The sequence below is a fragment of the Eubalaena glacialis genome, chromosome 11 (genome assembly GCF_028564815.1).
Source record: "Eubalaena glacialis isolate mEubGla1 chromosome 11, mEubGla1.1.hap2.+ XY, whole genome shotgun sequence".
NCBI lineage: Eukaryota > Metazoa > Chordata > Mammalia > Artiodactyla > Balaenidae > Eubalaena > Eubalaena glacialis.
Window position 1 is genome coordinate 95,403,287 of NC_083726.1, and position 24,263 is coordinate 95,427,549.

At 39.5% G+C, this 24,263-nt stretch overlaps 1 protein-coding gene across 9 annotated transcripts in view; it reads left to right on the forward strand.

Annotated features, from left to right (window-relative positions):
- LMNTD1 (lamin tail domain containing 1) overlaps positions 1-24,263 on the forward strand; it is a 416,942-nt gene that overhangs the window by 103,752 nt on the left and 288,927 nt on the right. The gene's annotated exons all lie outside the window — the stretch shown is intronic.

Below are 24,263 nucleotides of genomic sequence, written 5' to 3' on the forward strand. Positions count from 1 at the left end.
AATGTGGAGTGTGAAAAAATGAGGACATTTATAGCCTAGTTGAAATTAGAAATTAGAATTAGTAGCTTCCCTTTTTTTGGAACCACCACACTGATAATAAAGTAGAAATCATCATAAATCACCACTAACCTGGTTACCTTTCGAAAATTGGAGTTGGTTCCCAAACTGGATGAAAATATATGCCTATCTAGGGCTTCCCTGGTGGCGCGGTGGTTAAGAATCCACCTGCCCATCATCAAAAAATCTACAAACAATAAATGCTGGAGAGGGTGTGGAGAAAAGGGAACCCTCTTGCACTGTTGGTGGGAATGTAAATTGATACAGCCACTATGGAGAACAGTATGGAGGTTCCTTAAAAAACTAAAAATAGAACTACCATATGACCCAGCAATCCCACTACTGGGCATATACCCTGAGAAAACCACAATTCAAAAGGAGTCATGTACCACAATGTTCATTGCAGCTCTATTTACAATAGCCAGGACATGGAAGCAACCTAAGTGTCCATTGACAGATGAATGGATAAAGAAGATGTGGCACATATATATATATATAACAGAATATTACTCAGCCATAAAAAGAAACGAAATTGAGTTATTTGTAGTGAGGTGGATGGACCTAGAGTCTGTCATACAGAGTGAAGTAAGTCAGAAAGAGAAAAACAAATACCTTATGCTAACACATATATATGGAATCTAAAAAAAAAAAAAGGTTCTGAAGAACCTAGGGGCAGGACAGGAATAAAGACGCAGACGTAGAGACTGGACTTGAGGACACAGGGAGGGGGAAGGGTAAGCTGGGACGAAGTGAGAGAGTGGCATGGACTTACAAATACTACCAAATGTAAAATAGATAGCTAGTGGGAAGCAGCCGCATAGCACAGGGAGATCAGCTCGGTGATTTTTGACCACCTAGAGGGGTGGGATAGGGAAGGTGGGAGGGAGACGCAAGAGGGAGGAGATATGGTGATATATGTATATGTATAGCTGATTCACTTTGTTATAAAGCAGAAACTAACACATCATTGTAAAGCAATTATACTCCAATAAAGATGTTTAAAAAAAAGAAATGACATTTTCACATTGTAAAAAAGAAAAAAAAAAGAATCCGCCTGCCAATGTAGGGGACACGGGTTCGAGCCCTGGTCCGGGAAGATCCCACATGCCGTGGAGCAACTAAGCCCGTGCACCACAACTACTGAGCCTGCGCTCTAGAGCCCGTGAGCCACAGCTACTGAGCCCACGTACCACAACTACTGAAGCCCACGCGCCTGGAGCCCATGCTTCACAACAAGAGAAACCACCGCAGTGAGAAGCTCGCGCACGGCACCCCAGCGAAGAGTAGCCCCCGCTCGCCGCAACTAGAGAAAGACCGCGCGCAGCAACAAAGACCCAACACAGCCAAAAATAAATAAATAAAATAAATTTATTAAAAAAATAGTTTAAAAAAGAGAAAATATATGCCTATTTATAGGACAACCAAAAGAAATGACTTGCTCTTTCGTGTCTACACTATTTGAATATGGCCTCCAAGAAAGTTTCAAGAAAATAAGTCTTGCAGAGGAATTTGCTAAATTAATCTGTGACCCACTAAAAGCAAGAGAGAGTTTTTCTTCTTACTCTAGCAGAGAAGTCCTGGGACAGAATGCCTGACCCTACTCTTATCGTATGCCTCTCTCTGAACCAGGCATGGAGTCTAGGGGGATGGAGTTGTCACTGCCTGGCTTGTAGCATCACGGGAAGTGAGAGCACTGTGACCAAAAGTCCCCAAGGCAGCATGTTTGGGGAAGGTGGTTTCCTCAAGGAAGTGAAGATAGGCGGGCAATTCGTGTAGCATGTAAAGAAGTTTAGACGTTCTCCTGCTTGATCACAATTTCAAAGTGGAGACGGGGGACTGATTTAAAGATGACAGGTGCAGTTTCGGCAGGACCAATGAGGACAGTAGCTATGGGGAGGAGATGTGATAAGAGTGGTCTGATATTAACATGTAGTGTCTACAGAAGTGACAATGGACTAAAAGTAGGATCCAGGGTTTCCCCAGATATCCAGTTTGGGTGACTCGAGGATAGTGGTGACATTCTTACTGAAAAAAGAGATAAGAAGAGAAGTCAGTTGAGGCAGAAGGAAGATAATGAGTTTAGTTTTGGACATGATAAGCTGTAGAAAATTATAATAAGTTGGGAAAATATAAGTGAAACCATACAGCAAAGTTTTTAAAAAGCTAGATTCTTTCGACAAATCCAAGATTTACGTAATTGAAAACAGAAGGAAAAGAAAAAAGAGAAAGGAGAGTTCAGTAACTGAGTTTCTTCTGGCAAAACAAGTTCATTGTGTAGTGAGTTTTATTTGGGTAATGAAGCAGCTTTAGCCTTCTATCGAGAATATCTTTGTTTCACTGCGCTTTATCATTACTAAGAATACCACTTTAAAGAATATAATGTTTCTCATTTCAAAGTAATTCATACGTTTTAGGGACAATTTGAGAAAAGCAAAATAAAGCAGTTCATCATGTACGATAATAAATATCTTGACACAGTCCCAGGTTTTCAGTCATTAAAAATAACTTTTGCCATTATAAGAAACAGCCTAGCAGTACAGAAGAAGATCACCTAATTAAGATCACTTAAATTTCAGTACCTTGAGTAGCCACTGATAGTATTTTGACTATGTTTTCATGCATTTCATACACACACACTTACACACACATATATACACATGTAGATGCAAATTTATTTAAATGGAGTCATATCACATATACTCTTTTATCATGGACATCTCTATATTTTTTTAAACTATCTTGTTATTATGGTTTTTCTGTGTGTTCCTTCTTCTCTTTTCCATTTCTTTATTCTCTCTCCAAAACAACTTAATTATATATATATATATAATTAGTAAAGTATGTATTTTGTAAATATATATATGTTTATATGTGTGTTTATAATGTGTGATATGAAAATATGGAGGAATCAGTCATTGTTTTAAAATTGTTTTTAAAAACTAGGGTCATATTATAGATACTTTTTGTATTAAGGGGCTTTTCCCCCTTAATAATACATTGTGAAAGTCCCCCCAAGTCAGTTGCATTAGGTATAATGTAAGAGTGTCTCATCTGCTTGAGAGTAACTTTCCTAAGAGCAGGGACAGTATCATATTTGTTTTCTGTAGGACCTAGTATCTCACAGTATATAGCAGGGACTTGAGTATGAATATGCTGATATTATCAATAGTTTGAAGCCAAGCACTTGAGAATAAAAATATCTGGGCTGAGCAATTTGTCAAAGCTTATTTATGTGAAGCATGAAGTAACTTAACACTCCATGAGGCTGATAATACTTTTACTCCCATTTCACACATGAAGAAAATGAGGTGCATAGACTTAAAATCACTTTTCCAAGAACACAAAACCTGTGCATTGCAAGCTACTGCCCTCCACTCTCACAAATGCCAAATGGTTGTTTTGTAAAGTAAATGGTAACCATGATAAAAATCAACATGCTCCTCTCGTAAGAGGGTAATTCATCTTGAGGACTCACACCACATTCTTTGCCTGGAGCTTTTCACGCTTCTCCCATGGTCACAGTTTTCCTCTTTAGAGGTCATCTACGATGTGTAGTGGACATCAATTTTCACATTCCGTTTACAGAGGAGAAAAATGAGACACACTGAGGTTAAGTTATTTGATCAAATGACGTAGGAGAAGTCAGTAAAGGAAAGAGACAGAGGAAACAGTCCTATTGATCCCCAGGCTAGAATTCTGCCTCCCAATTAAACCTGAATTCTGGAAAATCCCACACAGCTTAAGTTTTGTTATAAATGTGAATCTCAGCACTTAATGTATAGCTTTTAAGGGGAAGAAAAGCAGGAAATGTGGTGCCTGGTTTGGAGCTGGTGCATAGTTGGGAATGCAGAGCCAGGCTGCATCTCTCCTGAGCTGGGGGTGCTGTGCAGATGGCCTGCATCAGAGTCTCCCAGGGAGTTTGTTGAAAGGCAGAGCCTGGGTCCAGCCACTGAATCAGAATCTGGACGATGGAGTCTGGAATTTGGGGGATGCACTCTGTGGTATACACTTTTAATAAACATGTCAGATAACTTTCATGCATGCTAATATTTGAGAACAATTGCTGTGTCCTCCAAAGGACCCTCTTGGGCATCCTGGCTTAGTGGGAAAGGCAGCCATTTCCCGTACTACAGGCTCTTGGGGAAGTTACTTAAATTCCCTGATTCTTGGTTTCCACATCTATAAAATGGGGATAATAACACTCATTAATGCATAGGGTTATTATAAAATTAAAAGTAATGTATGTAAAGATTCTGGCACTCAGTGATTAACTCTGAAGGGCATTCAGCCTAAATCATAATAAGAGCAAAATCTTGTGAAGGTATCTTAGAAAGCATGAACCTGATTAATTTTGTGCGGTTTTCGGTTGGGAAAGAATTTTGAAGAAAGGAAGTTAGAAATCCAGTGATATGCAGTGACTAACCCCTAATGAAGGTCAGGATTTTCAAAACCTATGTGAAGCACCATCACTCCCTCACGGCGTTTTTTAGGAAGAGATGGACGGGTAATGTAACAGGAAAGCAGACCCAGGCACAGGCATGGAGAGAAGAGGGCAGCTGTGAAGTACATTCAGATGGGGCGGTACTATTCAGATAATGGTGATAAAACTATGTTGAATTAGGTGCCAAAAGCTGAAGCAGTGATGCCAGACAAACTGGAAAAGAGCGGCACAAATATAGGCCTCTGGGAAAAGAGTAGGGTATGCCAAACTAGAAAAACAAAAAACACAGGACCCTCGTGAATTATAACTTTGTGAATGCCTGTGATAGAAAAAATTCATACGTTTTCTCAAAAAGAGAAGCAAACAAAAAAATGAAATTTAGAAGCAATTCTGATGAATAATGTGAGAAATTTTATCAAGGGAGCTTTTTCGATGTGACTAGGAGTAAGTCACCATCTCCCCTTTAGCTTTAGAGATCTCAACTGTGAAAAGAGTAACTAATTGCTTCTTAAGACCTGTTTCAGTGGGAAAATCCCCTGATTCCGTAATAACATAATAAAATGCTGGCTCTCCTCTAATTTTGTTTAATTCCTATCTGAATTAGGAATTTTAACAAAAGATCATTTCCATTGGTAGGTTTCCTATATTGTGCATCTTGTTTTATGTTCTATTATGCGTCGTTCCTTTCTACAAAACCAAGTTAATCAAATTGTGGGAAGAAAATATGAACAGTTACCATTTTTGAGCGCTTAGGCACTTAGGCTCAACTAACTTAGGCTTAGTTAACTTAGGCTGGGCACTTCGTTAAATCCTAAAGGTAAGTATCAATACTATTATGATTCCCATTTTATTTATGAGGAAATTGAGGAACAGGTTAAAAATCACAAAGCTGGTCAGGGTCACAGGGGGCATTGGACCCATGCCTCAGTCTACGCACTAGTTACAATTTGGAGAGAGGGAGGGACCACTCCCTGTTGTTCGAGGTACAGAATTTAGGAGGGAAGGTCTTGATTCCATCAGCAACTGGAGAAACCTTAACTTGTGTTAGATTCTGTTATACATCCACTCCTGTATTTGCCCTGCTTTCTATTCCTGGAATCATCCCCTCAGAGACCCAAAGGGTAACATTACAGCAATGAAATGAGCCATCTGTCCCTGAATGTTTTGGCTACAAAGTTTTATTTTGGATCCAGTAGGCGGGGGTAAAAAGATCTGACAGGGATTTTGCAGGGTGAAGTCCAGGGCAAAGGTCTGGTAATGACTTTGCTTCCACCCCTGAAGGGCTTCCACCTGCCTGCTCCTTAAGTTTATTTTGATGCTCTTGGAAATATTAGCAGGAAATGATTCTGTCTACTGTCATACTGCTTCACTTTTGTTATCTGGAATGGAGGATAACTTACCTGATGACGTAGAGGGAAAAGAAACAAAATATTTTAAGCGATGGGGCTTCCCTGGTGGCGCAGTGGTTAAGAATCCACCTGGCAATGCAGGGGACACGGGTTCGAGCCCTGGTCTGGGAAGATCCCACATGCCGGGGAGCAACTAAGCCCGTGCGCCACAAATACTGAGCCTACCCTCTAGAGCCCGAGAGCCACAACTACTGAGCCTACGTGCCTAGAGCCCATGCTCCGCAACAAGAGAAGCCACCACGATGAGAAGCCCGTGCACCACAACGAAGAGTAGCCCCCGCTCACCGCAACTAGAGAAAGCCTGCGCACAGCAACGAAGACCCAAAGCAGCCAAAAATTAATTAATTAATTAATTAAATTTTTTTTAAAAGAGAAAAAATTCCTTACAAAATATTTTAAACGATGATAAGACAATTTTCAGTCTGTGGCTAAGAATACTTAGAATATTCTTTATTTTTAAAAATTAAAAAATTATGCTTACGTTTAGCTTCCCAAAAGTTATTTTTGAAGCGAAGTTTTCTGCTTTGATAAAGATTCCCCATTAAACAAAAAAGGGTGGAATTTAACAAGGCTTGCGTTTCAGCTTAGGAAGCCAAGATAGGTAACACATTTAAAAAAATTGAATGCAGGAAGAAAACTTCATTATACTTGCATGAATACATCAATTATTAATCAAAATCAAAATCCATGTTTAATGACCAGAAAAAAAAAAAACAAACTTCCTGACACTGGCCTCAGAGATGGGCTTGAGTGTACAGGAACCAGGGGATGTACTTACCAGGAAACTAGCTAGGAGCAACTTTTGTTCCAGCCATACAGAAAAAAGCACCTCAAAATTCTTACTTCTATTAACTTCTCAGCTTTCAGCAACGTGGCTGGTAATTTACCATTTATAAACCTGGGCTCATCTTAATAACCTCATAGGTTTGGGCATTTGGGCAATATATAGGCATTAAATTGGTTTAGGATATCTACCTAGAACACCTCAATACCATGATTGCCATCATCCCTAGGCAAATAATTCACAAAGCATTTTAACATTTGCTAGTACCTTGTTGTCCACCTGCAAGAGATAAAATCGACCCTTGTGATAAAGGAGACAAGTCATTTTAAATAAGCAATTGAGTAAAATAAATAATGTGATATATTTTTATCACATGTAAATGGAAGAACAAAGTGCATAAAAGTGGCATGGCAAACAAAGGGAATTCAAAAGATTTATAAGGTTAGCCAGGAAAGAACCAATTATTCTTTGCACAGAGTAGGTTTTCTTGTCAGGTGATGTGAGGCTGAGAGAGCTCAATCACAGGGGTCCCCCATCTCAGCAGAGAGGGAGTTCCTGACACTCTGCTTACAGAGTAGCCAAAAGCAGTGCAGACCTGGTCAGGGAAAAGCTACTACATTAGTCCCAGAGGAGCCTGATGGGTGATAGAAGGCAGCAAATAGAGCTGCGTCAAGGGCTCAGGACCTGGGGAACAGGTCAGGAGATGAAGTACAAGATGAGTCCAGGCTGATTTCAAGACATTAGCTATGAATGAAAGAGAGGATATAAAGGTAGTGTCGAATTAAAAGTGTGGAGTCGGCAGGACAGCTGTGGCCTCTTATTTTTTGTAGAGCAAGGTTGGATATTTTAGCACGTTTTCTAAAATCATGTATTCAGGAGAATTGGTTGCTGAAGAATTGTTGCTACTTTCTTCAAAGGACCATGGTTGGTTTCTTTAAGATACTTCTTTGGAGTGTAAACAGTACACCATTTAAACTTTGCAAGTTTCATGTCCAGAAATTTAGACATGATTCTCAATATTATTTCTTTTTTTTTAAAATTTAATTTTATTTTTGGCTGCATTGGGTCTTTGTTGCCGTGCGTGGGCTTTCTCTAGTTGCAGCGAGCTGGGGCTACTCTTCATTGGGGTGCACGGGCTTCTCATTGTGGTGGCTACTCTTGCTGCAGAGCATGGGCTCTAGGCGCGCGGGCTTCCATATTTGCAGCACGCGGGCTCAGTAGTTGCGGCTTGTGGGCTTCAGTAGTTGTGGCGCACGGGCTTAGTTGCTCCACGGCACGGGATGTGGGATATTCCTGGACTAGGGATTGAACCCATGTCCCCTGCATTGGCAGGTGGATTCTTAACCACTGTGTCACCAGGGAAGTCCCTCAATATTATTTCTAACTGCTTCTTCCCGTACTTACAATATCTTTATCTTTTGAGGATATGACAAGCCTAACAACATTTTTATTAATTCTACTGGCTAAGTGTGGTAGGCAGAAATCTAAAAAGGGTCCCTCAAGATTCCATGCCCCCCAATCCCTGGAACCTGTGAAAGTGGTGTATTATATAGCAGAGTTAACCTTTTGAAAAGGAGATTATCCAGGTAAGTCTAATCTAATTACAGGAACCCTTAGAAGCAGAGAGCTTTCTCTTGCTGATGGCAGAAGAGGAAGAGAGTTGCAAGGCAGGAGCAGGAGTTCATACTATTGTTGGCTTCACAATGGAGGGGGTCACGTGACAAGGAATGCAGGTGGTCTCTAGAAACTGAGAGCAGCCTTGGGCTAAAGGCCAACAAGGAGATGGAGGCCTCCGCCCTAGGTAACAAGGAGCTGTCTTCTGCCCACTGTTTGAATGCATCTGGGAGCAGATTCCTCTCCGGAGCATCCGGGTAAGAGCTCAGCCTATGTGGCACTTTGACTTTGGCCTTGTGGAACCCTAAGCAGAGAACCCAGCCAACACCATGAGACTTTCAACTTACAGAACTGCAAGATAATAAATGAATGTTGCTTTAAGTTGCTAGTTTGTGGCAATTTGTCACCCAGCAGTAGATAAACGTGTTATCTGTTATGTCTAGACCAATGGGACTCCTGGCCGAGTGATGGAATAAATAAACCTCATCTAAGCATTCATTCTAAATTTCCATGATCCTGTAGCTTCATCTTCTATGACATTTCTTTTTTTTTTTTTTTTTAATTAATTAATTAATTTATTTATTTATTTTTGGCTGTGTTGGGTCTTCGTTTCTGTGCGAGGGCTTTTCCCTAGTTGCGGCGAGCGGGGACCACTCTTCAGCGTGGTGCGCGGGCCTCTCACTGTCTCAGCCTCTCGTTGCGAAGCACGGCTCCAGACGCGCAGGCTCAGTAGTTGTGGCTCACGGGCCCAGTTGCTCCGTAGCATGTGGGATCCTCCCAGACCAGGGCTCGAACCCATGTCCGCTGCATCAGCAGGCAGACTCTCAACCACTGCGCCACCAGGGAAGCCCTATGACATTTCTTCATTGTCATTCATTCTACTTTGTCGGGCACAGGAGTATGATGAGGCTTCGGTGTGCTCTTCTCTGACAGCCTGGAATGAATGAGGCTGCACTTAATTGCGATTCAGCTGGTGCAGGATTTAGCTGCTGCAGTCAGGTTCCCCTGCTGCCCTGTGCAGTGAAATCACCCAGAGGGTAAAGATTAGCCTCAACTGTCTCTCACTCCTTGAAATTCTTTTCCTTTACTGGGATAAAATGTAAAAAAACAAAAACAAAAAGCAAATTCATCACAGGCTGCTATGATTGGAGTGTTGCAGATGGAAAAACAACTCTTTAATATCAGGCAGATTTTCAAAAGGTTACTGGGGAATGCAGCACTTGTTGCTATTGCACTTGGACAAATGTTCTGGAGAGTTCATGCTGCTTACATTTTCATGAGGGAGCTGTCATTGGGTACATCTCAGTGTGAAAGAGAGGCAAAGCCAACTAAATCTGGAAGGTTGTCCCACCTTCCCTTTAGAACTGGGACTTTGAAACCTTTTAAAAATGTGAACAGAGAAAATGACCTGCTTTGTTTTATCGTCCTTCTCTCCTCGTCGTCCTAAGTGTGAAAAGAGGCAAAAGTCCAAGCAAAAGCTCTATCTTTGGGCCTGATAAACTAATGTCAAGTTACCCTTAAATGTGCTTAGAAGGACACAGCCCCTATCTACTGGGTAGAACCATGGTGTAGCAATCATGAGTCCCAATCCCGGATCTTTTCTTATCAGAAAATTAGAATTTTCTCATCTCAAAAATAGGGAAAACAATGCTTATCTCCTAGGGCTGTCGTGAGTGTTAAGCGGGAAGTGTTTGGAAAGCCTTTAGCACTGTGCCAGGCAGTTGTAAGGGCTCCATGGATCAGCTTTTGCTGTTATTTTTACTTCCTGCTTCTCTGGAAAAGGCACAGAGTTGTGTGCCTGGAGCACACTGGTTAATTCCTGATATGGCTCTTGCAGCTCAAGATTTAATTCTTTTAGCTTCCAGTGAGCAATAGCTAAGCAGCACAAGAATTACAGGACCCTCTGAAGCTGGAGGGTTATTAACTTAGTTAAAATGTGCCAAGCACTTTCAAATACAGCACTACTTTAAGGGCTGTGTTTTAGAAACGATCCTGATAGACATGTGACATTCTGTGTACATGATTATATCTTTGGAAATACACACCTAGTTGACAATCATTCTCAATTATAATATAGGTCGATGTGGAGAGTACAGAGCCTTATAGCAGGATTTTGAAGGTAACTAATGTCTATATCAGATTTTATATAGTTTATAAAGTGTTCCATAGCAATTATTATAATAGTCCTTTTAGGTTATAATAAAGCATCATCATCATTATTATTATCTTCATTATATGAATGACATTAAGATTCAGGAAGGTAAAGTGACTCACCCAAAGTTCTTTAAATTCCTAGGGAATAAGATTCTAATTTTTCTCTCTAAATATCTTTCTGAAGGGCAACTGACTTCTAAGAAATTATTGATACACTTAATTGGGGAAAGACAGATTAATTCTTTTATGCCACCAGAAAACCGAATTAGAGATTATCTCTATATAATACAATGATTTATAACAATCTCAACTGGTTATCAAGACAGGTAAATTAAGAAATCAAAGTTACAAACCTTCAATGTATCTGTACATAGAATATAGTTGAAGAATGGAGTGATGTTGTATTTGCAATATTTAGAAAAATGGTGGAGCCACGCAGTGGGTTTCCTAGGCAGTTCAATTTCTTCCTTTACTCATTCACAACATAAACTTTAGAGAAAAGAGAGACACATTTTGTCATTTACTTTCACTTCTAATTGTTATGGAAAAGTAAACCTCTTGCCTGTAAATTCAGAGAGCTGAAAAAAATTCTGGAGTCGTAGCCACTTAGAAGCTCATTTATAACAGATCCATAATTTCAGCATCGTGAAGTCACTTCATACAGATCTATCTCTTCATCTGTTTTCCTTCCTCTGTACATTTTGAAACAGGCAGAATCTCGGTAATAAAACCACTAAGGGCAATGTTACTACATAAACATTGCAGAGGAAGAAGTCATAGACTGACCCTCTGGAGAGTGTGTTTGAAGAATGGGTAACCTTACCCCATTTCCTTGGTGATACTGTTAGAAATCACAGATTGGTTATGTAATCAAGAAATTTGTGTTGTGCACCCCACTAACTAACTAGCTGTTGCTTCTCCTCCAATAGATATATTCTCAGTTGCTACCCAAGCATCAGTGTTTTCTGTGATTCCCAAAGCACAGGGCCTTGGGCAGTTGTTTGCAATTTGCCACAGGTTGCCTTGCATTAACATATACATTTTGATATCTGTGATAGCAACAGTTCTACATATTTAACTCTAGTGCAATTTAGAATGATACCGCTAAACTTCCGTGGACTTCTGCCTTGAGGTGATGAGATTTAGATAATCTGACACAGTTAGTGAAATCAAAAGGAATCTATCACCTGGGGAAAAGCATAGGTCTTTTAGATAAGTATGAAAGTAATCATAAACCAGGGGAGTCCAATATGTTCTTTCCTTAGGGGTTGGGGAAGGATGGGGGGTGATTTCAGAGTATTCTGGTTTGCACTGTAAAATGGGTACCCAGAGGAGGTTGTTGCAGGGGGAGGTGAGCTGGGATGCGTGCAGGGGGTCCTTGGGAAAGTGAACGGAGGAGCTGAGCTGTCAGCACACATTCTGCCCCTTGGTCTCTCCCTCTCACTCAGTTTGTGGTATATTTTGATGTTATCAGAGCATCTGAGTTAATGAGGAGTTTTGGTCTTTGTGATGACAAGGAGAAATGTACTATGTACCAGGTCTTATTCTGGAGCTGGTGAGGACCAGGGAGTTGCCTGACCACTGCCAAATATCAGTCAGGAGGACTGAGCATCCAACGAGGCAGGAGCAAGAGTCCAGGACCCTTTCTCAAGTGGACCAAAGGGCAGGGGGCTGCCTCAGCGATTTGTCCAGATCAGCCCATATGGAACAGGATGTGAAATGGGAGTTTTCCTGTTGCATCATTGGGGGATTAAAAGCACCACGTACCTCACATTCCGCATTTAGACCGACAGCAGCAGGAAGGCCAGCTACTACCCCCAGGGTGTAGTGGGAGGTGCCAGTGCCGAGAACCGGCCCTGTAACCAACCACCTTCCCTGCTTTCCCTCCCAACTAAAGCCCCCAAGTTAACATGGGGGGAGGGGGAGATAAAACGCTGCCTTTAAAAAGGTGCTGTTCTTGTGCGGAGAAGTTATTCTTTCTGCATATATACATTATCACCTCCCAAGACAAGGAAGGGAGATCCCAAGATAATTGCCAAGACAGTTTGCGGGGTGGGGTGGAGTGAGGGTGGAGAGTGGAGTGAGGGGAAGGGGTACCTGAACTCTTCTGCGCTCTCCAACCCCCGCGGAGCATATAAGTTATCAGTTGATTTCATGCCCTGGATGTAAGAAGCAGTGGCTAAATCAATACCACTGAACCCATTTGCAAGAGGAAAGAATTTTTAAGTAAGTTTTCCTAGGCACACAAATAGATGAACTGCCGGGATAGATTATTCCTCTCATTTCTAGAAAACAGAATAGGAATAGATTCTTTCCACTAGAACAGAAAGAGTTTCTTTCTTGTCATTCTTTATATTGTTTAATGCCCAAAGAGTAAGGCAACGTCTGTAGTTATTTGGATAAAGTGTTGCCACTGAGATTGCCTGCTTTTTGATTTAAAAAAATACATTTTCTTTTTTTTTGATCAAGGAAATTTTGTCTGCCTTCCTACTTCCAACCTGACTAAATGTAATCATCAAGTTGCCAAAATAAGTTACCTTTAAATTGAGAGTTTTATTGGAACAATCAACATAGATGGCTACCACCATCACAGTATGAAGGGCCACAAATACATCGCCTTGAATGCTCGGAGGAACTTTCTGGAAGAATATAAATTTTACTCCCACATGCTTTTGATTTCATAGGCAACCATAACTTCTGGAATTCCTAATAAAGAAGAAAAAGAAAGGTTATTTTTAGTGGATGCTTTTAGAAGAAACAATTCGACATACTCTGCCAGCAGCCTTAAAGGCTGTGCAGGTGCCTCATAAATACCCAGGTTTCACCTATGTTAGGAACACATTTACTGCTTTGATGCTATTAATAATACAGACATTTACTATCCGGTATGACTCCATAGGAGAGCTTACATCAAGCGCACTTAGATCACAGGATCTAAGAAAAGCTGACTTCTGGGTACACTTGAAAAAACAAAGTGATGAGATATACTCTTGGCTGTGGATTAGTGACTATTCATAGATATCAAAGGTTTTTCTTTTTTCTGCTCAAGATCTTCTTATACGAAATGACGCGCCATTTTTTGACTTTTATATATTTATATATTTGAATATATATACACACACATAATCATTTTCAAAGAAGCTCACCATGTTTTAAAACTACTGTTTTCTAGATTCCTTTTCCATAGACTTTTTTTTTTTCTCACACATCAATGAAGGTACTTTTAAAAATAACAACTATAATGAAACATTTGCAGTGAATTACTAAACTCTTCAAAGGGATTCTTTTTTCTCTTTACTTTTGGGTATTCTGGAAGGGTTTGTTTGCCCCTGTCTAATCCACCTCTGGACTCTCCAGGCTAGCTGTGAGAGTAACCTCAGGCCACAGCGCCAAACTTCTTTGCTCCTGACTAGAGGAATTTTTAAAAAAAAAACTATGCACCTTTCGATCATTTTAAAACCAACATCTATATTTTTAAAAATTATATTTAAATAAATTCTTTTTTCTTGTTACTAGGAGATAGAAAGTATTGAACATCTTGTAAAATGAAATGAAGATTGAGCTGTAATTGGATAACTATTTCATGGTATGATTTGATGAAATATGTTTTAATTACCTTATGAAATAAAGCACACGGTACAGCAAAGAAGACATGTGAAATTTTATAGCCATGGGGTTTTCCAAAGTATCTTAAATTTTTTGGTAGTCCTGCAAAGCACTCTAACTACAATTAAAAGAATCAATGTCACTGATGTATTTCCTCAGTTGTTTTTAATTCAGAAAAATTACAAAATGGGCTAATATACCTTCCTTTTAATGCAAGCCTCACCTTAACAGATAAATATATAAAACCGGGAAAGATAGGAGGCCCTGTTTAAGATGCCTTAATTAATCACGAAGGAGTCTTCTCCCAAACCAGTCTTTCCCTGTATGCCTGTGTTTGGGGACTTGGAGACTTTTACACCCCAGAGAAATGCCCAGTAGTGAGATTTGGTGTGCATGTGTGTGTAGGTATGCCTTTCTTCTGTAAAACGGGAGAAAGACTGTGGAGAGGTACCCTCATTCTCAGGGAAACCAGTTTTTAGAAAGAGCACATATGAAAGTGGAAGATCTGGAAATTGAGTCCCTTAAAATTATTTGTGTATACAAACCCCTGAGCATTTGCAAAGCCCAATGTAAAGACCAATTATCTAGGCAGTATCTTCCTTGATCTCTTACAAATCTCTTACAGTTTTACAAGGCACCAAGGAAGTGAGTCTCAATCTACTCTTAGTCCTTGGTTTCCTTGTTGTAGTGAGGTTGACTAATTAATAAACATGTGAATATGACAATGTCAGGATTCCATGGTGTGCTGGTAAATGTTTAACAACTGGCTCCTGGGGGAAAAGGAAGCCTGATTTATAGCATTTGCCCATTTCTGTGGTGCAAATACTCCCACCATGGTCTATTTCAAGCTACACCATGAAGTTATCTGGCTTGCAAAATTCCTGAAATTAGCAGTCAGGTCTCAGGCTCTCATGAGCTGGTCTGAGCCAGCTCTAGCACATCAACGTGTCATGATTTATTAATTACGCTGTTCTGATCAGAATCAGCTGGAAGGGCAGTGGGTTTGCGGTCCCCCAGTATTTTTCAGTATGCATGCTTACATTAAAAAGCAACACCTCTCTTCTGGTTTCCACTTGACACCTCCCTCTCCATCTGTACCATTCTCTGCCCTTGTACCTGGAAAGGTGACTAACCTGTCCTTCCTTGGTGACAGCCCTTACTGTGGTTTCCTCCAAGTGTGTGCAAACCACATTATGCTTCTGGGACCAAAATTAGGCAATTGAACATATGTCTATTTTCTAATATGTTTTAGAAAACATAGTTGTTGTTAAAATGTCTTGTTTTGTTTGTTTCTTTATCTTTGCAATTTGGGTTATATATTTTGTGTACTTGTAAAATACTATTTGAACATGAAGATACCATTATAATTAATGAGTCATGTCCTCTTGATTTAGTCCCTTGGAAGCAGACCCTGAGATAAGTATTTGAGTGCAGCTTGTGCAGTACAGGAAACACCAGTAGGGGAGCAGGGAAATAATACAGGGAAAGGAAGGCAGCCAATAAAAGGTGCATTATTAAGGCAGCTACTAAAGTGAGTGACTAGTGCTTACTTCTCTGGGTAAATTCTAGTAAGCAGTGTAAACACAAGCTTCAGAATTCCCCTGCCTGAGAGGCAGGGAGCCGGGACATGGTTGAGGGCTGCTTCGGAGGTTGTTCATTCCTGGTCCTTCCATTTTGTTAGGTATGTGGGCAAGTTGGCCCTCAGTCCTCAGGCCAGAGATGCAAATATTGGAATTGGAAAAGGCCCAAGCACACTGAAAGGTCAAAGAGTAAGGGTGGGCACAGACAACAGCTGCTGTGTTTAAAAACTTTCACCAAATATGGGTGTGCTTTGTTAGTATTGTTATTTTTGTCTAGAATCTCCAGTTTCTTATACAGCATGTGCATGGCACCTAAGGAGACCAAAATCAAATCAATCACATCTGTTGACCAGGGCTTCTTACATTAGGTGGATGTTCCTATGAGAATCTCATAGGAAAACAGTACCAAACACAAAAGCCAGAGACCCCACTTATTCTTGTTTGGCCACGCTGCAGCATGTGGGTGGGATATTAGTTCCCCAACCAGGGATCGAACTTGCACCCCCTGCATTGGAAGTGTGGAGTCTTAACCACTGGACCTCCAGGGAAGTCCTGACCCTACTTATTCTTTAATGCATCAAAATTTGAGAGTGTTTAGAAGCTGATTCCCAAATACTGGAAGAGGAAAGTCTATTATGAAACAATCATTTGGGGTTCTATGGATCCTGGGATGCCCTCCAAGACTTCCTTTCTCTGGAGGTGTGGCAATCTCAGAAGCATGGAAGCTCCGTGCCCCTTCCCACATACCTTGCCCTACGCATCTCTCCCATCTGGCTATTCCTGAGTTTTATCCTTTTATAGTAAACTGATAAACATAAGAAAATGTTTTTCTGAGTTGTGTGAACGACTTCAGCAAATTAATCAAACCCATGGAGGGGGTGATGGAAACCTATAATCTATATATAGTGGGTCAGCTGAAGCACAGGTGACGACCTGGACTTGTGATTGGCATCTGAAGTGTGTGTGTGTGTTGGGGGTGGGGGTGGGAGGGCCAGTCTTGTGGGTTTAACCTGTGGAATCTGATGCTACCTCCAGGTAGATAGTGTCAGAAATGAGTTGAATTGTAGGACACCCAGCTTGTGTCCGAGAATTGCTTGGTGTGAGGGAAAAAACCCACGCATTGGAATTGGTGTCAGAATCTCCGAAGCAGACATGTGGATGTTCACCAACTCTGCTTAGGCATTTTAAAGAGGAACTCTTCTCCCTTTTTCTGTGACACAGTTTAATAATATTTTGCCTCCTCCTCACTCCCATCCTCCAATATATGTCTTCCTAGATTCTCTGCCATAAACACGGAGTATTTTTAAAATTTCTTTTATACAGACTGTTTTCTCAAAAATTAAATTAGAAATCGTGCTAGTTACAGCAACACTTCCAGGAAGTCTTCACTGACTTCACATCTCTCTGGCTTCCTATCCTCCAGTAGAGGCTTTCCTCATGGCACTTGCCACTTGTATGGAAATGATGTGTTTTGTAATGGTGGCTCCTGCAAGACTGCAGGCTCCACCAGGCGTGGACCTTGTTTTCTCATCTTTGTATCTTCATCCTTGAACAGTGTCTGGTAAATAGTGGGTATCAATAAATACCTACTAAACAAAACCACATTGCTCTTTAGGAGCATATGAAAGAAAGTCAGGAAGATAAACATTCTTTGTGAAACAAAAACATTTATGAGTCCTTTTGAAAAGTGAATGTTCATTTTATAAGCTATAAAAGCTGATAGACTTTCATAAACTTGCATTTGTCGTTAATTCCTAAAAGGATTGATTTGGTTAGTGTTCCTGCAGCAAAAATATTCCAACTATCCATGACCTTGGACCAATCACCTATGTGTGTCTGTGTGTGCTTTTTTTGTTGTTGTTACATCAGAGAATGAACATGGGCCTTTTAAAGGACATTGTAGACAGCGATATGATCTCTGATGATCAAGATCATCATAAAGGCAGTTTGACAATAAATCCCTTAATTCAAAGAATTTTTAGTAAAGATTACATTATTTGTTGAAAGACACTAAAGGCAAGAGAAAATGAGAGGCTAAAAAATAGATGGTGAACTCGTTAAAAATTTCATCCTAACAACTTGTATAAAATTATGCAAAAAGGAAAATGTTGATCTGATGACCTGAGAAATTCCCTTTGTGGAATATGACTAAGAAATGAAAAATTTTCAAGAATGGTTTATGGAAATATGTTTTGTTTCGTTACTGTAGAGTCACACCCTGTATACTCAAAGCTGCAGAAGTTACTGGAAGGTGTTACAAAATTTCTTTCCTTGGAGAATCATAAGACTAGGTTTAAAACCCCTCTACCTGATGGATCCTAAGAGTGGTCTGGCTTAGACTGGAGAGCCCCTTGAGTTTTCTTCAGTCCTCAGAATCTGTGATAGTGCCTGTATATTTCAAGTTGGATTAGAATAAATTTATTTCAAGCATAAATTCATCTTTATAAAAAGAGAAAAGTGCTGCATTTCAGTGATAATGCTACATTTATTTGGGGCTCCTGGGATTCAAAGTGATATGAATCTGAATCATATAGAAATCATAGTATGCAAATGAAGTAGTTGAGATGCTGGAACTTGCTCTCATGATATTAAAATTAATCTTATCAGGGGATGCTGAATGTTAAGCCGGGAAAAAATGTTCTCAAATGAATATTTGATTTCATGTTAGAACAACAAAAATCATCATTTTGTATCTTTGATCCTGGCTGGTAACTTCTTGGGATAAAACAAGGTTTTCTCCCTCCCCTCAGCCCCCTTTCTTTTTTGCCCTAGAGGTTACCTTGTTAGTTCTTAATTTGGTAATATTTTTATGCGGCCCCTGATAGGAGCTTATAAAAAATAGAGGAATTGCTGAGTCAGTGACAGCGTGAAAAGCACAGTCATCTCCCTTTGTGTTTACGAAGAGGAAGAGGAAAAAGAAAGAAGAAAGACTGTATGAAAACATCAGCTTTTAAAAAATGGAAAATGATTAAAGTGCTCTTAAAAATGGCCAGATTTGTAGCCGAAAGACTAACGGCCCCATTTATTCACAGAGGAGACGCGGAGGAGTTATCTGCGCTGGCTAGTGACTCATCCCGCGGAGCTGGAAAGTTCGCCTGAAGATGGGAGAGTAATTTAGTTTCTAGGATGGTTCAGTCTTCTTCAGTTTACTCATAAAGGTGCTAATTAAGGGAAATTGTTATGGTGTTATTTTTTCACTTTAACATCTGTTCCTCATGAGCTGGAACACAGAAAACTAAGTCATTACGTAGTAGCAGCCAGGGGAGCTGGATGGCAGTGATTCTGAGACATTGTCATAATAAATTAGAGTGTCAACCAGAGGCCTGTGTGTGAAAGGATCAGAACCCTATAAATCATGAATTTCACATGTTTGGGTAAATAAACCGTTCATGCCAAGATTAGGAACCACAGCAGCCAATCCAGTAAAAAAAACAGCTTTTGCACAAAAGAGAGATGAGGAAATACTGAGTACATTTTCACTTTTTTTGTTGTTTTCAGAAATATGAATAATATTTGTGCCTGGCATTGTTCTAGGTGCTTCACAGGTGTGAACTCATTTAATTCCCACAGCGACCTCAGATGTAAGGTAGATATTATTTTTATCCCCATTTTACAGAGGTCAAACAAGCAAGCACAGGCATGCCACTTCAATGAGGCATGAAATGGTTAAGTAACGAGTGGTGAGTCTAGGATTCTAACTCAAGCAGTCTTACAACTAAAAATAAAATAAAATATCTTTATGTTTATACTTATATTTAGAGAGAGAAACAATCAGGACATATTGTATAATAGAAACCTGGTAGTCCTTGAATGAAGAGTATACCTCAAACTAACCCAAGTATATCATTCAAGTTTTGCCTAGCAAGAAAATATATTTAGAACTTGGAATTAAAAACCTCCAGAAGCTAGTACTGTGATATTTTGATACTTGCAAGAGTCTCCCCTACTTTATGTATATTCCTTCCCCCACAGCTCCTCACCCCACATTTTATATGACTTCAGGTGTGAAACACTAATTTGAATGTCCAAACTAGGATCCAGGGGAGAAGCTACTATAAAAGGTTAAAACAAACTCTTGCTTCCGTTGTGCACTGCCTGTGGGGAGCTATCAAATATCTAAGAGAAGTTGTAAAATAATACTATCTTGATGATCTATTTTCCACTACTATATATAAAGCCCATAAAGTGTTAATTGTTATTGCTGTTTTCTTTCCATATTGTAGAATGCAGGTCATACAAAGGGACAGTGAAATCTAGTAACTTTTCACTAGCTTTGGAAAAAAGATTGATGGAAAATCGTTTGTAGTACAGAAAAAATGCTATTTAAAAAATATGGGTCCCAAGTAACTTATGCAGCAAACTTGGGAATCTATAGAAACTGAAGATTTTAAGTGTTTGATAAAACTCTCCTATAGTGTGCTTTCAGTTTCAATTTCCTGTCTGTAGGAAACTTTCCTCTGCTGTTTCACTGTTTGTGAAGAAAGTAAGATTTTATCACCCTTTCATTTTCATTTGTGTCTATTTCTTGGCATAAGGAAATCATTCTCTATTGGTATCATATTATTCATTTAATAGGAATCAAAAGGATCCTAATTAAGCTTCTAAATTACAACTTTTCAACTTCTGAAAAATATTATTTATTTTTACTGATTGGAAGATGGTTTGGATACTATCAATCTCGTATGTAGTACCTACCATCACATTTTTTTTTTTTTCATCACATTTATATCATAGTTCATTCCTACTGTTGCCATAGATGATTACAAAAGGGATGGCCAAAGCTTCTCGTCTAAATTATATATGACAGATACAGGATACTTTTGGAAGCTACATCAAAACTATATTTCCATATCTTCTTTGGCATATAACACTTTTTAAATTTAGTTTTTATATTTATTCGTTTCCTTTATTTACTTATCCCAATGTAAGTACTCAGGTCTTCAGCTGTTTCTGTTCCGGGAAGTTTGGAGAGGCTATTTGTTCAAGGTCATTGTGTTACTATGTGATGGCAGGAGATGGTTTCTGTCGCTTACTCCGAAAACATTTAGCCTTTCTCCAAGTAGACCCTGATGCGGTGTATGTTTCAACTTTCCTCTATTCAGTCACACACTTCATGAACAGCCCCAACCTGAGCTGAAAGGGAAGAGTCATAGTTGCTTTAGCTGTGGACAAGTGATGCAGTTCTGGCCAAGGAGACAAACATTATTATTCCCATTTCACAGAACAAGTGATGGGGCTCAACTAGAACCCAGGTTCCTGAGCCCAAGGCCAACCACTGTCTTTCTTCTACACACGGGATCACCTATGGAAAGGGTGCTTATTTTTAATAATGTGTTTGAATATTTATTTACCATCTGTACTGTTGTATGTTGCTGCATAACAATCCCAAAACTTTGTCACTTGCAACAACAAACATCTATAATCTTACACAGTTTCGGAGGTGCAGGAACCCAGGAGAGGCTTAGCTGATGGACCTGGCTCAGGCCTTCTCATATAGTTGCAGTCAAACTTGACTCAGTACCAAGAAATTTTGTGGCAGCTTCCAGAAACAGAGAAAAATAAGGATACAGGGATTTGGGTTAAAAGTTCTCTTAAATTTTCTCTCAGTCTTTCTATTATATCAGAAATTTCCCAATTATAATTTGTGAGATCTTAGGGAAAAAGAGAATAGTTATTGTAAATTTCCATATTTAGCATTTATCATACTATATTGCAATTATTTATATAATGTGTAATAACCTACATTGTTATATATATATGGTCAACTGATTTTTGACAAGGGTGCCAAGACAATCCAGTGGGAAAAGAATAGTCTGTTCAACAAATGGGTTTGGGATAACTGGATATCCACATGCAAAAGAATGAAACTGTACCACTACCTCACACCATATACAAAAATTAATGTAAAATGAAACAACCACCTAATATAGTAAGAACTATAAAACTCTTAGAAGAAAACATAGGCCTAAATCTTTGTGACTTTGGATTTGAAAAGCATTCTTAGATATGATACCAAAATCAGCAAAAGGAGAAACAGATAAATTGTACTTCACCAGTATTTAGAACTTTTGATCATCAAAGGATGTTATCAAGAAAGTGATGAGACATCCTACACAATGGGAGAAATTATTTGCAAATCATATATCTGATAAGGGTGTAGTATTGAGAATATAGGAACAATTCCTATAACTTAATAACAAAAAGACAAACCAATTAAAACATGTACAAAGCACTTGAATAGACATTTCTCCAAAGAAGATAGACAAATGGCCAATAAACACCTGAAAAGATGCTTAACATCATTAGGCATTAGGGAAATGAAACTCAAAACCACGGAGATACCACTTTACATGCAGTAGGACTACTACTATTTAAAAACAAACAGACAAAAACCCCTAAAACCCGTAAAAACTGAGAATAACAAATCTTGGCGAGGATGTGGAGAATTGAAACGCTTGTACATTGCTGGTGGCAATGTAAAATGGGTATACCCACTGTGGAAAACAGTTTGGTGGTTCTTCAAAAAGTTAAATGCAGAATTATCATGTGATCTAGCAATTACACTCCTGGGTATATATCCCAAAGAACTGAAAACAGGTACTCAAATACTTGTACACGATGTCCATAGAAGCACTATTTACAGCAGCTAAAATGTGGAAACCACCCAATGTCCATCCACTGACAACAAATAAACAAATTTAGGATATACGCAAAACACAGTATTATTTGGCCATTGAAAGGATACCTGCTACAATATTGAACCTCTAAAACATTATGCCATGATTTCATTTATGTGAAATGTCAGGAGTAGGTAAATCCATAGAAACAGAAGACAGGTTGGTGGTTGCCAGCAACTGGGGGATGTGAGAATAGAGAGCGACTACTTAATGGGTGAGGGAGTTTCTTTTGGGGCGATGAAAATGTTTTCAAACTAGATAGGGATTGTGATAGCAAAACATTGTGAATGTATTAAGTGTCACTGAATTGTATACTCTAAATGATTAATTTTATGTTATATGAATTTCATTTCAATTAAAAAAAAACCAGAGGCAGTCCCAGACAAACTGGCACAAGCTGGTCATCTTATTCCTATGTGAGAACATTTGTATGCAAAATAACTGTCTTTGAGTTATTCCTTGAAACTACGTAAAATACTTACTGGAACACACTAAGCGCTCAATAAATATTAGCTGATATAAAAAAATAGAAGTGGGAGTTTGAGACAGTTTATAGAGACATGATGCAACACAAACTCTGTATCGTTGGCCCCTAGCACAGTTTCTGATACATGGTACACAGACTCTTAATGTTTTTGAATTGATCCAACTGGGAAGTCTCTTTTCTCTAGAGACATTCAGGAACGGGCTATATATCGCATCACTTCAGACCTCTGAAGATTTGCTGATGGATGCATCAGGGGACAATGAAATTTGGGTAATAACTATTACTCCATACATGAATTCATGTAAAACATTGAAATATTAATGCAATGGAACAACTGATATGGCAGGAAGAGCCATGTTTAGCCTTCTATGAATAATCTTGTACAATAAATCATTTGTCCTCTAGTCGAGAACTTGAACTAAGTAAATCCATGTGTAAACTCTGGGAGTCTCCTCAACTCTAACAGCACAGAAGTCAAAGAAAAGGGGAAGAATCTCATTCCTAAATACAATGGACTTTACTTCAAATAAGGCAATGATACTTTTCCAGATTGTGAGATTTCTGAAATTACTTGCTTCAAGGCTCACAGACTCTTAAACTAGGCCAGGATCCATGAACAGGAACAAGGTCACTTGTTAATCTGTTACAGATAGTATTTGTGCAGAGGAAACTATGCTACTATGTTTAGACCTCTACTCTTATTTTTAACACTACTGCATCTAACAACACATTCCTGGATACTAAATTAATGAGCCTTCCACACATATTCAGTACTTTCCTCTGAGAAGCTCAGAATGTGCTGTGCATTAAGTGAGACTCATTACGGTTCTCACATGGTTATTGTTATACCAGGTTGAGAGGAATAATTACAGTATTTAGTTTTGTAATCCCTTCATTTTATAAGCAGATATTTCACAGCTCAAACAGGATCAGCAATGAGGTTATTTGTAGGTGGATTTCTGCTTATTGCCAATTCTGACAGAGTAAATCCACAAAAAGTGCATTACAAGGAATTTTTGATTTCAGTCACTCTATCCTTCCCTCAAATCTGTTCCCAGTTTCTGGTTTTAACCCATGTCAGTGCATGCCACCAGTGGCCACCCAGATGTTCAAGGTTGGAACCCAAGAGTCACTGTTGATTCTCCCCTTTTCTTGCATCCCGACACCCACTCCTTTGTCAAGCCTCATCTCTTCACTTTTGTCCATCTCCTCTGCCCCGTCTTAGTCCAGCAGCCCACTTCTCTTACCAAGACTCCTGCAACAGGCCCTCTGCTTTTGCTTTTGGCCACCTGCAGTCTGTTCTCTGTAAGTCAACCAGAGCAATCTTTGCAGAACCAGTCACTGGGGTTTCTGCCCCTCACACTCTTTCCAGCTCAGCACCAATTGTGCTGGTTATTTTCCCCAGGAAGTGCTTCCCCATCTTCCTACGTGGCCAAATCCTCATTTAGCCTTGA